This window comes from Haliotis rubra, unplaced genomic scaffold (genome assembly GCF_003918875.1).
Source record: "Haliotis rubra isolate DU_JTF1 unplaced genomic scaffold, ASM391887v1 Scf1021, whole genome shotgun sequence".
Classification (NCBI taxonomy): Eukaryota; Metazoa; Mollusca; class Gastropoda; order Lepetellida; family Haliotidae; genus Haliotis; species Haliotis rubra.
The window spans coordinates 291,215-302,499 of record NW_025764917.1 but is presented as its reverse complement, the minus strand read 5'-3'; the positions used below and the strand labels follow the sequence as shown (position 1 = coordinate 302,499).

The 11,285-nt window shown below is 39.2% G+C and overlaps 1 protein-coding gene across 1 annotated transcript in view; it reads left to right on the top strand.

Annotated features, from left to right (window-relative positions):
* The first annotated feature begins 1,106 nt into the window (after window positions 1-1,106).
* The window catches only part of LOC124270999, a 29,358-nt gene continuing 19,179 nt past the window's right edge, over window positions 1,107-11,285 (top strand). The window contains exons 1-2 of the mRNA XM_046706066.1: window positions 1,107-1,111; window positions 4,297-4,302. The gene's annotated coding sequence lies outside the window, so the exon portion shown is untranslated. The remainder of the gene's footprint in view (window positions 1,112-4,296; window positions 4,303-11,285) is intronic.

The window sequence follows — 11,285 nt, the reverse complement described above, 5'->3', positions numbered from 1 at the left end:
TCCAGATTACTTTCGGAAATCGCCATTCGTTTTGATTGCGTTCCAAGGTCACTACGCTACGTCTTGACGCTGCGACACGGAACATTGCCACTTAAAGAGTGCACGCTGGAGATTACCAACGCTATAGATTATCCACCTGTGAAGGTCCGGGTCAGAATATTGATCTCCAGCTTGTCGTAAGAGGGATCGGGTGGTCAGGCTCGCTGATTTGGTTAACATATGTCATCGGTTCCCCATTGCGCAGATCGATGCCCATACTGCTGATCACTGGATTGTCTGGTCCAGACTCACTCACTCACTAAAATTATCCACTTGGTTGTATAGATATTTCCTTCTTCTACAAATTCATGTACTAAAGTCTATTTGTGGACTATTTATACATGTTTGAAAATACATTTTCGCAAGAGATTTCTGGGTTATGCGTTTCTTATTTTGAATAGTATCCTTACACACAAGCTTAATATTTTCAAGAAAGAAAAGCTGATTTGACTGATGAAGAAAGTTCGATAGCTTGTGAAAGGCATGCCCATAGATAAACACATGTATTACCACTTGTTTTCAGGGACGTGCCTTCAACCTCAACTTCCGAAATGACAAAACACACCAGTGAGGTTTCTCCTGACCTTCACGAATCTGACTGGTTGTGGGTGAGAGCAAGTAAATGGAAGGTGTCTCCTATACCAACTACTTCTGGACACTGGCCGCAGATGAAGATGTCCACGTTAGGGCAGTCGATGCTGTCATCCGTAGACACACCCAAGTACGCACTTCCCAGATATTGTCCTATTTGATGCAAGATTAACAAGATAAGTTGTGAATGAAGCTGTTGGAAACATCTGTGATTAGCAGCGTGCAGTCAAACATAAAGAATTTCACAAGAACATAAACTGTAAAGATATGACTTTCCATGTCAAGCAACGTTTGGAATTATATGTAGGTCTGAATGGTTAATTTAACTCGGAGTACAGTGTGATATCAAATTTGTAATGCAGCATATGCTTGCATCTGTACTACTTAAGACTGAACATACACTTTTAAGTGGACAATATTCAAGTAATTTTATATACGACTCACCATGGCCATAGAAGACGTCACGCGTAACTGAGATGTTGTGGACAGTGAAGTATCCCTGTAGATCTCCCTGCCAGTAGGGATTCACAGTGGACCAGGTTCTAGCCGGTAAGGATCCGGGGTTACCATCATTGGCATTTTCGGCATTCCAGTAAACACTGTTGAGTCTACTGGGCTTTGTCAGCATAATGTTCTCCGCCCTGTTTACGAAACCACCTGAAAGTACAGTAATGCAAACATGTTTCATTCAAAATGAAATTAGATCAGACACTATAACAATTTGTGTGCAACCATCCAAATTCGAATCTCCATATTAGCACAGATTTGTCGGTGGGTGCTCCGGACTTCAGCTGACTTTTGATAGCCCATGTTTGTCGTAAAGGAAAAGGGTGCCCACTGTCGATGACTTTGTTAATGCATAAAATAAAATATTGTCACCATGCGATACGATGACAGAGCATGTATTTCAGCCATCGTACCCAGCTTGCGAAGATTGACGATCCAACTTCTCTAAATTGATTTGTGTACCTAACTGTCATAGAACAAAGAGTGGTGAATAAGTGCGTGTCTGTGTGTATAGATGGATGGACGTACGGATGGATGCCGTCATTGTAGAAATGGAAGTAGAAATGGAAGGAGTGGCGTACAACATCTTGAAACATTCATACTTGCTCACTGTCGTACCGTGGACTTTCCTGACACAAGAAAGGGACATTGCACATACGTTGATTCATGGTTTTGAATACATTGCGTCAAGAATGTCATTATTAACCATTCGTTCAGGCTTCAAAATGCCCGGTTATTTCGATGGTACTAAAAAATATTTCAACATTACATCAGGAACAACAGTAGCAGAAACACTTATCCGAGGCATCAACGGAACAGAATGTCTTGTTGAAGAAAAGGGGTTCTGCTTACATCGCCATATGATTGGCATAATGATATGGATTAGGTAGTGAAACAGTAAAATAAGACAAAAATCATTGGTATGTTTTTAGGTGAACACACACTATCAAATCTAGTATGTGAATACTTTCTATATACCTATTATGTGATGTCCTCAAATCTAGGCTACGTAACAAAGTATTGTAATATTATCAAATATTCTCATAGCGTCCTCATATATAGATTCCGTTTGAAAAGGGTACATGTATCTGATTGATTTGTTCCCTTGAACTGTGAGTGAGTGAGTTTAGGTTGACGCCGCACAATATTAAAACTATATGGCGGCGGACTGTGAAAAATTGCACACTACCAGACCGTCCAGTGATCAACAGCACGAAAATCGATCTACGTAATTGGGACACGATGACATTTGTCAACCAAGGCAGAGAGCCTGGCCCCGATCTCGTTAGTTGCCCCTCACTACAAGCATGGGTTAATGAAGATAAATTATAACCCGGATCTTCACGGGTCCCTTGAGCCGTGAGATACATATAACTGAATGTTTTGTTTTCTGACAACTTGGGATGATGTATTCATCTGTTTCTGTTGAACCATTTGTGAAACAAGATGAAAGAACTGGAAAGGTTTTTTTTAATCCTTTCCCCAAAGTATGCATCATGTATCTTTTTATCTTCAGATTCAGCACACATGCCATCGTATCCCAATTGCATAAAATAAGCATAAAATAAACAGAAATTACATCACGCAAAGTAGGACGGGTTGTTTGTTTGTTTGTTGTTTAACGCCACACTCAGCAATAATCCAGTTATATGACCATCCGATCCTGTTATCCGCCTCTAAGACAAGCATGGGTTACAGAAGATCAATTCTAACCAGGATCTTCATGGGTTGCGTTGGACACGGGGCTAACGTGTAACACGAGGTTGAACATCGATCTGCGCAATTGGGAACCAGCTATTTGACGACGGTTTGTAAATAATCGAGTCTTGACCAGACAATCCAGTGGTTACAGAAGATCAATTCTAACCAGGATCTTCATGGGTTGCGTTGGACACGGGGTTAACGTGTAACACGAGGTTAACATGCAAGCTGTGACGTTTTCGGTGCACCTAATTCAATGTCCCACTGCGGCTAATTCAATGTCTGATAATACTATGTGGCAGCATATATTGAAAGTTTATTTCTGATGATTGTTAGTGTACCATGCACGACTTCTTTGATGGGCATTTTAGAAGTTGAGTTGATGAGTGAGCGAGTTTAGTTTTACGCCGCACTCAGCATATTTCAGCTATATGGTGGCAGTCTGTGAAAAATCGAGACTGGACCAGACAATCCAGTGATCAATAGCATGAGCATCGATCTGCGCAATTGGGATCCAATGACATGTGTCAACCAAGCCAGCGAGCCTGACCACCCGATCCCGTTAGTCGCCTCTTACGACAAGCATTGGCTAGTGAAGGTTCATTCTAACCCGGACCTTCACGGGTCTGAGTTGATGAAGAATAATGACAATTTTTATGGATATACAACTTATTCTGTGAAGGGCGACGTTTCGATATATATTCTAATGTGGCCCTTCGCAGAATAAAAGAAGTTGTATGTCCAAAAAAAGTCATCATTCTGTACCATGCATGTCATGGAGTATATCCGACAACATGTGCACATTCGCAAATGGGCCGAGGTATGTTAACAGGCCTAACTTGGATTGTTGTTTATTACCAAATGAATTCTTCAAGGTTATGAAACATTTAAATCACTGTAAAACTATGGTGTAATTGTATCATCTTGTTTCTGGTAATATTCAGTACATACATGCTATATATTCGATTCCCTATATTGGATACAATGTGTGAAGCCCATTTCTACTGTCCCCGCCGCGATATTGCAAAAGCAGTGTAAAACCATATTCACTCACTTACACACTCACTCAAGTTCATATTTTTAGTCGCTCTTTAAGTATGAAACTAAACAAGATTGCTAAGGATCTAAATGTCATTATTGGTGGATCAATATTTGCTGACGTGTCAAATAGTGCTGATGTGACCTATTCGTGGAAAGGTAAACATCTCTTGCCCTATACGTGGTACCAGCAAAGAGCGTGCAAAACAAATCGTACATTCTCCTATAAAGACACCAGTTATGGTAAGTCAAAGGGAGGGAACAAAATCGGACTGTATTCGCCCATACTTTGAATACACAATACCTTCGCTTTGACGTTGTTTCATTCAAATTTGGAAACAAGAAATCATAACTTCTTTCAGTGACCTTAAAATTTGTAATGGCAAACATACCTTGTAGGAAGATAGAGAAAACAGCGAGCACAAGGTTTCTCATTGTAAGCGTCATGTTGATTCAGTATCTCGAAGTAGTTTGAATGTTTACATCTGTCACTGATACGTATCTATGATGGAAATAGATCCAAGCTGGAATATTTATGAAGAAGACTATAATATCAATAACAGTGATAGATTAATCGTTTCACTAATTAGCTGAACCAACTCTAATTATTGATTTAGACATGTCATTAAGTAACATTTGCCGTGACAGTTGCTAAGGAAAATAAACAGGGTCAAACTGTTCACGAAAAACATCATGCCATACTCAATTGTCATTTCATGAAATAAAACTGACTGAGTTTGGTTTTACGCCGCTTTTAGCAATATTCCAGCAACATCACGGCGGGGGACACCAGAAATGGGCTTCACACATTGTACTTATGTGGGGATTCGAACCCAGTTCTTCGGCGTGACGAGCCAACGCTTTAACCACTAGGCTACCCCACGGCCCCCTTGAAATAAAAGGAAATACTGTGCAAATGGTGCACTAAACATTAATGAATGAATATACTCAGCAGCCATTAGTCTTGGTAGACTGCTAACCTGGCGTGACAATAATTACAGTAAGCTGACGGGTATGAAACATTTTCTTGTGGGAGATTATACCAGGTCCAGATGTAGCACTACAGAAGATGGGATTCCTAAGGACAGGAAGGTGAGTTCGAAAAAAACTGGAATTTGACACGTACAACAAGCTCGACAACAAAGTTCGGAGGCATTTGAAAAAAATATATAATTTTTGTGTTTGTTATTTATGGCCACACTCCGCCATAGTTCAGCTATATGGTCTGCAAGTAATCGAGTCTGGACCAGATATTCCAGTGACTGACATCATGAGCATCGATGTACGCAATGGGGATACGATGACATGTGTCAAGCACGTCAGCGAGTCTGATCACCCGATCCCGTCAGTCGCCTCTTACCACAAGCATGGGGTACTGAAGATCAATTCTAAGCCGGATCTTTACGAGTTTTGAAAAAAGGATTTTTGAAATACTGCTACAAACAATATTTCAGCTAAATAGCCGTTCGTAGGACACAATACTTAATGTCAATAGATAATGCTCTCATGAGTGAGTGAGTGAGTTAAGATTTAAAGTCACATCGGCAATATTTCAGCCATATCGTGACTACTCTCATGCTTCAAGGTACAATTATTGATCATTTATATATTACCTGGGATGCATCTAATATATGAATGATCATCATTTTTGCGGGAAGGGCATAGGGAATGAACAATGCAAGCATTATTGTTACGCTTCCAAGAATATTTCCAGGTCATTTCTTCTGGATTAATTGTTCCCGGTGTCTGTGTCAGATTGATCAGTAAGGAAAAATACCACTGGAGAAGGCATAAGATAAGTGATATGCGATACAAAATGGTCGTAAGAGGCTACTAACGGGATCGGGTGTCAGGCTTGCTGACTTGGTTGACACATGTCATCGGTTCCCAACTGCGCAGATCGATCCTCAAGCTGTTGATCGCTGGATTCTCTGGTCCAGACTCCATTATTTACAGTTCGCCACAATATAGCTGGAATATTGCTGAGGGCGGCGTAAAACTATACTCACTCACTCAAACATACCTTTATATAAAAACAAAATCAAAAGACTATGAAAACAATAAATCTTCCCACATTAGCAAAGTAAGTAAACTGCAAATTCTTAACTAAATATTCTACTCCAAAAAGCACTGAAGAACTTAAACATCAACCACAAATCCAGACACACTGACAGGGCGATAACTAAATTACAAACAGGTCACACAAAATTCAAGTCCCATCTACACACAAAAAAAAATATCCACAAAAGACAAATGCACATACTGCAACGAAACAGAAACGTCCGAACACGTCCTACTACAATCCACACAATACGCAAATCAGTTAGTAAACGTAACCATAAAACCAAAAACAAAAAACCCATCAAATATCAACCAAGCCATTTTGTACTTCCGCTCCCTCTCCCTTGCGACTTCTGATAAATTCAATATTGCTGAGTGCGGCGTAAAACAAAACTCAATCACTCTCATAAATTCATAGAAAAATTAATTATGCAACCCTAACGACTCCTACATGTTGCCCTGTCTTTCCGTCATTATCACCTCTTTCGATCTCACACTGAAAGACTTGGCGGGCGAAATACGCATCATATTGGAAAGCGCACGTAAATCTCAAAAACCTACAATCAATCAATATTGGCGTGTTCTGACCCAGATTCTTTTTAGGAAAAGGGGGCGGTGGGGTAGCCAAATGGGTAAAGCGCTCGTTCGTCACGACGAAGACCCGGGTTCGATGCCTCACATGGGTACAGTGTGAGAAGACCCTTGCTGATGTCCCCCGCCTGATATTGCTGGAATAGTTCAAAAAGCGGCATAAAACTAAACTCACACTGTGGAAAAGTTCTAACCCTGTTATTGACTGTTAACAAAGTGAGAGAGGACATGACCCCTTTTGTTGTTTGCTGATGTTTCAATAGGTTTCATGACTGCCGACATGTAATCACTCACATTGATTCTTTTTTTGTCCAAATCCATTCATTCGGTCTTATATTCTTGGACTGTGTCTGTTACAGAACTGTGCTCTTGAGACAAGGTGTTCATATCAATAAATAAAGTAAAATAGACAAAGGAGTACAAATCTACTGTGTTAGTACTCATGATTAGCTGAGTACAGTGAAAGAAACTAAGGTATCGAAAGAGTCTGAACTCAATTACAACGCATATGTACGCTTGTTTACCAATTCAGTTCAATATAAGCTATACCAGCTGTAACAAAGATTGATACAGCAACAATCAGGCCTGAAAATCAGCCAGACACACAGACAGCTAATTAGACGGATTGTGTTCAATAAATAACCGGGAGTTCATTATCAACTGTACAGGAAACAATAACAAAATTATAGTTCAGTTCAGTTCAACGAGTACGCGAGACGGATCCCGTTACTGTTGGCTGTAGGTTGGTTTGTTGTTTAACGCCGCACTCAGCATGTTCCAGCTATTTGACGACGGTTTGTAAATAATCGAGTCTTGACCAGACAATCCAGTGCATGAGAATTGGAATCATCTGGAATGCTCTCCTTTCCACAATATTAGCAGAAAATGTATTAGTAACTCTTAGCATGACGACTGACGCGCACTACCGAGTATACTTTCTAGGAATACACCAAGTAGAATTTTGCTAATGCTGGAAAGGACTGATTGAAACTAGTCATGGTATGCTCGAGAACTCAACCAACGTTTGGAATTGTAGTCATTAACGATCACAATACATATTCATTTCCCGTCCTTTCCATTTTTGGACATAAAGAGTCACAATGTCGAGTTCCTAGCATATTAATTGCCATATCGCTTGGTACAAAGATCTTGGCAATGTAATCAAGGATACAATCTACGAGACTCAGTGTAGCCTTGTTGTATAGGCGGTATTGAATGACGGCATGGGATCGAGGTTGTGTGGGGAGAGTTTTGAATTCAAGAGTATTATGCAAATACATTAACGTGGTTATTCGTGTACCACACATGACTTCTGTCAGTTTTACAGTGCGAACCCATTGAGATACCATACCACAGTTCATAACGAATACCCGGTTTAGAGAGTCATATTGCCTCTAAGCGGGACCAATCCCCAGGTTGCTCCCTCTCAACCGTTCGCAAGGCAGAGTACCACATTTGATCTAGATTAGTGAGAGCATGATACCCTCTCAAGGATTGTATGACAAGAAACGCATTACATATTTGTTCATTCAATATTTGCTGCCACATGCTTCTGACGAATTGACAATAGCTGGTTTTAATCACTGTGTGGAAACGTGGTGGTCGACATTGACGTCCAATGTGCAGATTTATATTGGCCTAGTTTCAAGTTCGTTAATCATAAATTGACATCAGGTTGTTTTGACTGCTGCGGTGACACTTCAGGCAGTTTGAAATCAGTAATTGTAGACATATTTGCTTCTGTTATATGTTGTTGAATGCGGACTCAACATAGAGTAAGTGACTTTGGTGTCTTATCATACAAGGTACAGAGGAGGTAAAATGCAGAGATTGGATGGACTGGAATAGAGTTTACTAATATATTGCAGAGCCAGTTTTACCCCTATGATTTCAAGACAATGATCATCAGCTTCCACATGTAAGCTTTCTTCGACCTTAATGGTGAATGGAGTCAATTTCTTGAATATATAATATACTAGGTGAAGCATGTTTAAAAACAGCCACAATGACGCTTAGATATAACCAATGTTCTCCAGTGATAGAGAAGTCTTTGTTGGTGTCCACGTCATTTAGCATCTGAAGCTACCTTCGGTATATCGGGAGTTTTTAAGCATTACAATTTTAATGTCAGGAATAAACGTCCATTTGTTGCCAAAGATTATTCCTAAAACATTGGTCTCTTTGATCAATTTGATATGAATTATACCTAAGAATAACACTGGATGTATTTTTACTGTACTGCAAAAGTGAATACAACATTTTTGGGGGTTTTCTGTTTTCCATTAACCATTTGTGCATTGTGTTCTCGCAAACTTGTTGAAGTTGCTGTCTGTTAAAACCGCTCGTCTTTGTACCAATCAATATTTTCAGTTTATTTATGTTTCACCCGTTGCATAAGATGACTGTATGCAAAATAACACCTAGGCTTATTGTTGTTTGTTTGTTGTTTAACGCTGCATTTAGCAATATTCCAGCTATAAGGCGGAGGTCTGTAAATAATCGAGTCTAGACCAGACGTTGCAGTAATCAACGTCGTGAGCATCGATCTAAGCAATTGGGATACGATGACATGTGTCACCCAAGTCAACCAGAGTCCCGTTAGTCGCCTAACGACTGGCATGGGTTACTGAATTCTAAACCGGTTCTTCACGGGTATCAAGACTTATGAGATTCATTTGGACAACATTAAACAGTCATAAAGATATTGTTCGTATCCTGTGCAAAATATTAGTATACATGGAAATACATATAGCTAAATAGTGTGCATTAGCTAGTTAATTTTGTTCGTTTTATATATGCAACTATAACTGCTGAGACGACTGGTACATTTTCTGAGTGTAAGATACATTGGGTTTTGTTTAAATTAGCAGAAAGGAGTGAGTGAGTGAGTTTACTTTTACGCCACACTCAGCAATATTCCAGTTATATGGCCGCGGTCTGTAAATAATCTAGTCTGGACCAGACAATCCAGTGATGAACAGCATGAGCATCGATCTGCGCAATTGGGAATTCGAACCGATGACACGTGTCAACCAAGCCAGCGAGTCTGACCACCCGATCCCGTTAGTCGCCTCTTACGACAAGCATGGGTTACCGAAGGCTCATTCACGGGTCTAACAGAACGGAAGTAATGTATTAAACCTCATACAAAGGACAAAGTTTTACAACATGTAATTCATCTTCAATCTTAAGAGATTAAATGCCATTAAGATTATAATTACAGGCATTTTTCAGTTCTAATTATCCACGAATTGGTATAATTGTTGGAAATATTATATATTTATTGCTCGAACCGTTACATATATCAGTATAATCACTAAGCTTTACGCAGAGTCTAACAACATAGGGTCTACAAGGTACTGAAATTAGTGTGATGTCCCTTTATTCTAATATTTTGCATATCTGTTCAAGTGATATTTTCTAAATTGACGGGATTTTACTCTTTTCAAAGCAGTTTTGTTTCTTCTGTAAAGTAATCAAGAGAAGTTGTGTTTTAACACCTCTGCTGTACATCATCTATTCCAGTCGATTTACCATTGTCTGTTTGGTGTAAAACAACCAATACGAGACCTCCAACACTGAATAGAGACGCTCATATTAAATGCACGTGCAGCTCGCTCCCCTAGCTGAACACGTCAGGTACTGTTCGTCAACACAGCCACCGGCTTGAAAATACTTTCAAATATACAAAAATATGTATATTCAAACATAACATCATAGTCACAGTCTATTCAGGAAGGACATACGAATGGTTCAATCCGAAAGTCTGTGCTTTCTACATGTTATTTTGGCTGTGTTGGTTGAGTCACTCGGGAGCCCATACACGACACGTCCTACCGGTGGGAACTCCTCACACCATCATTTCTTGTACAATATAACTAGTCCTACATGTGTTATCATTGTACTTATCCCACATTTTGAAGTAACATGATTTTATGGGTTATATAAACCGAATTATCACTTCTTGTACAATATAACTATTTCCACATGTGTTTTCATTGTATTTATCCCATATTGTGCTGTGACATGATTTCATGTGTTTTATAAACTGAATTATCATTTCTTGTACAATATAACTATTTCTACATGTATTATCATTGCACTTATCAGAAATAACTTGTAAGCAGTAAGCATTCCACACAGAACTTTGTATTTCAACAGATTGTAATCTGGGCCTAGAGGCCTCCAATACTGATTAAAGACTTAAAGGCTAAAGATTTACCATTCTTTAACAAGAAAACTGCTCTCTGAATTTCAGATCTGGAAACGGATTTTGGCAAACAGATGTGTTTGTTTCCAAATTATTTTCTGGTAACCTTCGTCATAATCTCGTGGACATCCAGTGAATTTGCTGTTACAAAAAGTGTTTCATATGATTTTTTTTTATATTTTGATGGTCATAACAAACATCACATCGTCATTAACAACTTCTTGTGGAATTCCACATTGCCTCTTATTTACAAGTCTCAGCTTTCCAGTCCATTACAGTTTTTGAGAGTTAATCACATCAGATATAGTTTGAAAGTTAGAGGCTGTTACATTACATAAATATTTACGAAGAACGATAATATAGCTAACTACAGCTCAACCTGTAATTGACAGACGAAAAATGTTCCATGCCAATTTAACCAGAAACCCTCCACGTTACAATCAACAAGAAAGTCTAACAATAAACTGCTAAAGTGATTTCGTGTGTCGTGTCAGTGAGGTGTATTATCTACTCCCTGTACAAAATCAATATGAATTTGAGCCTACAT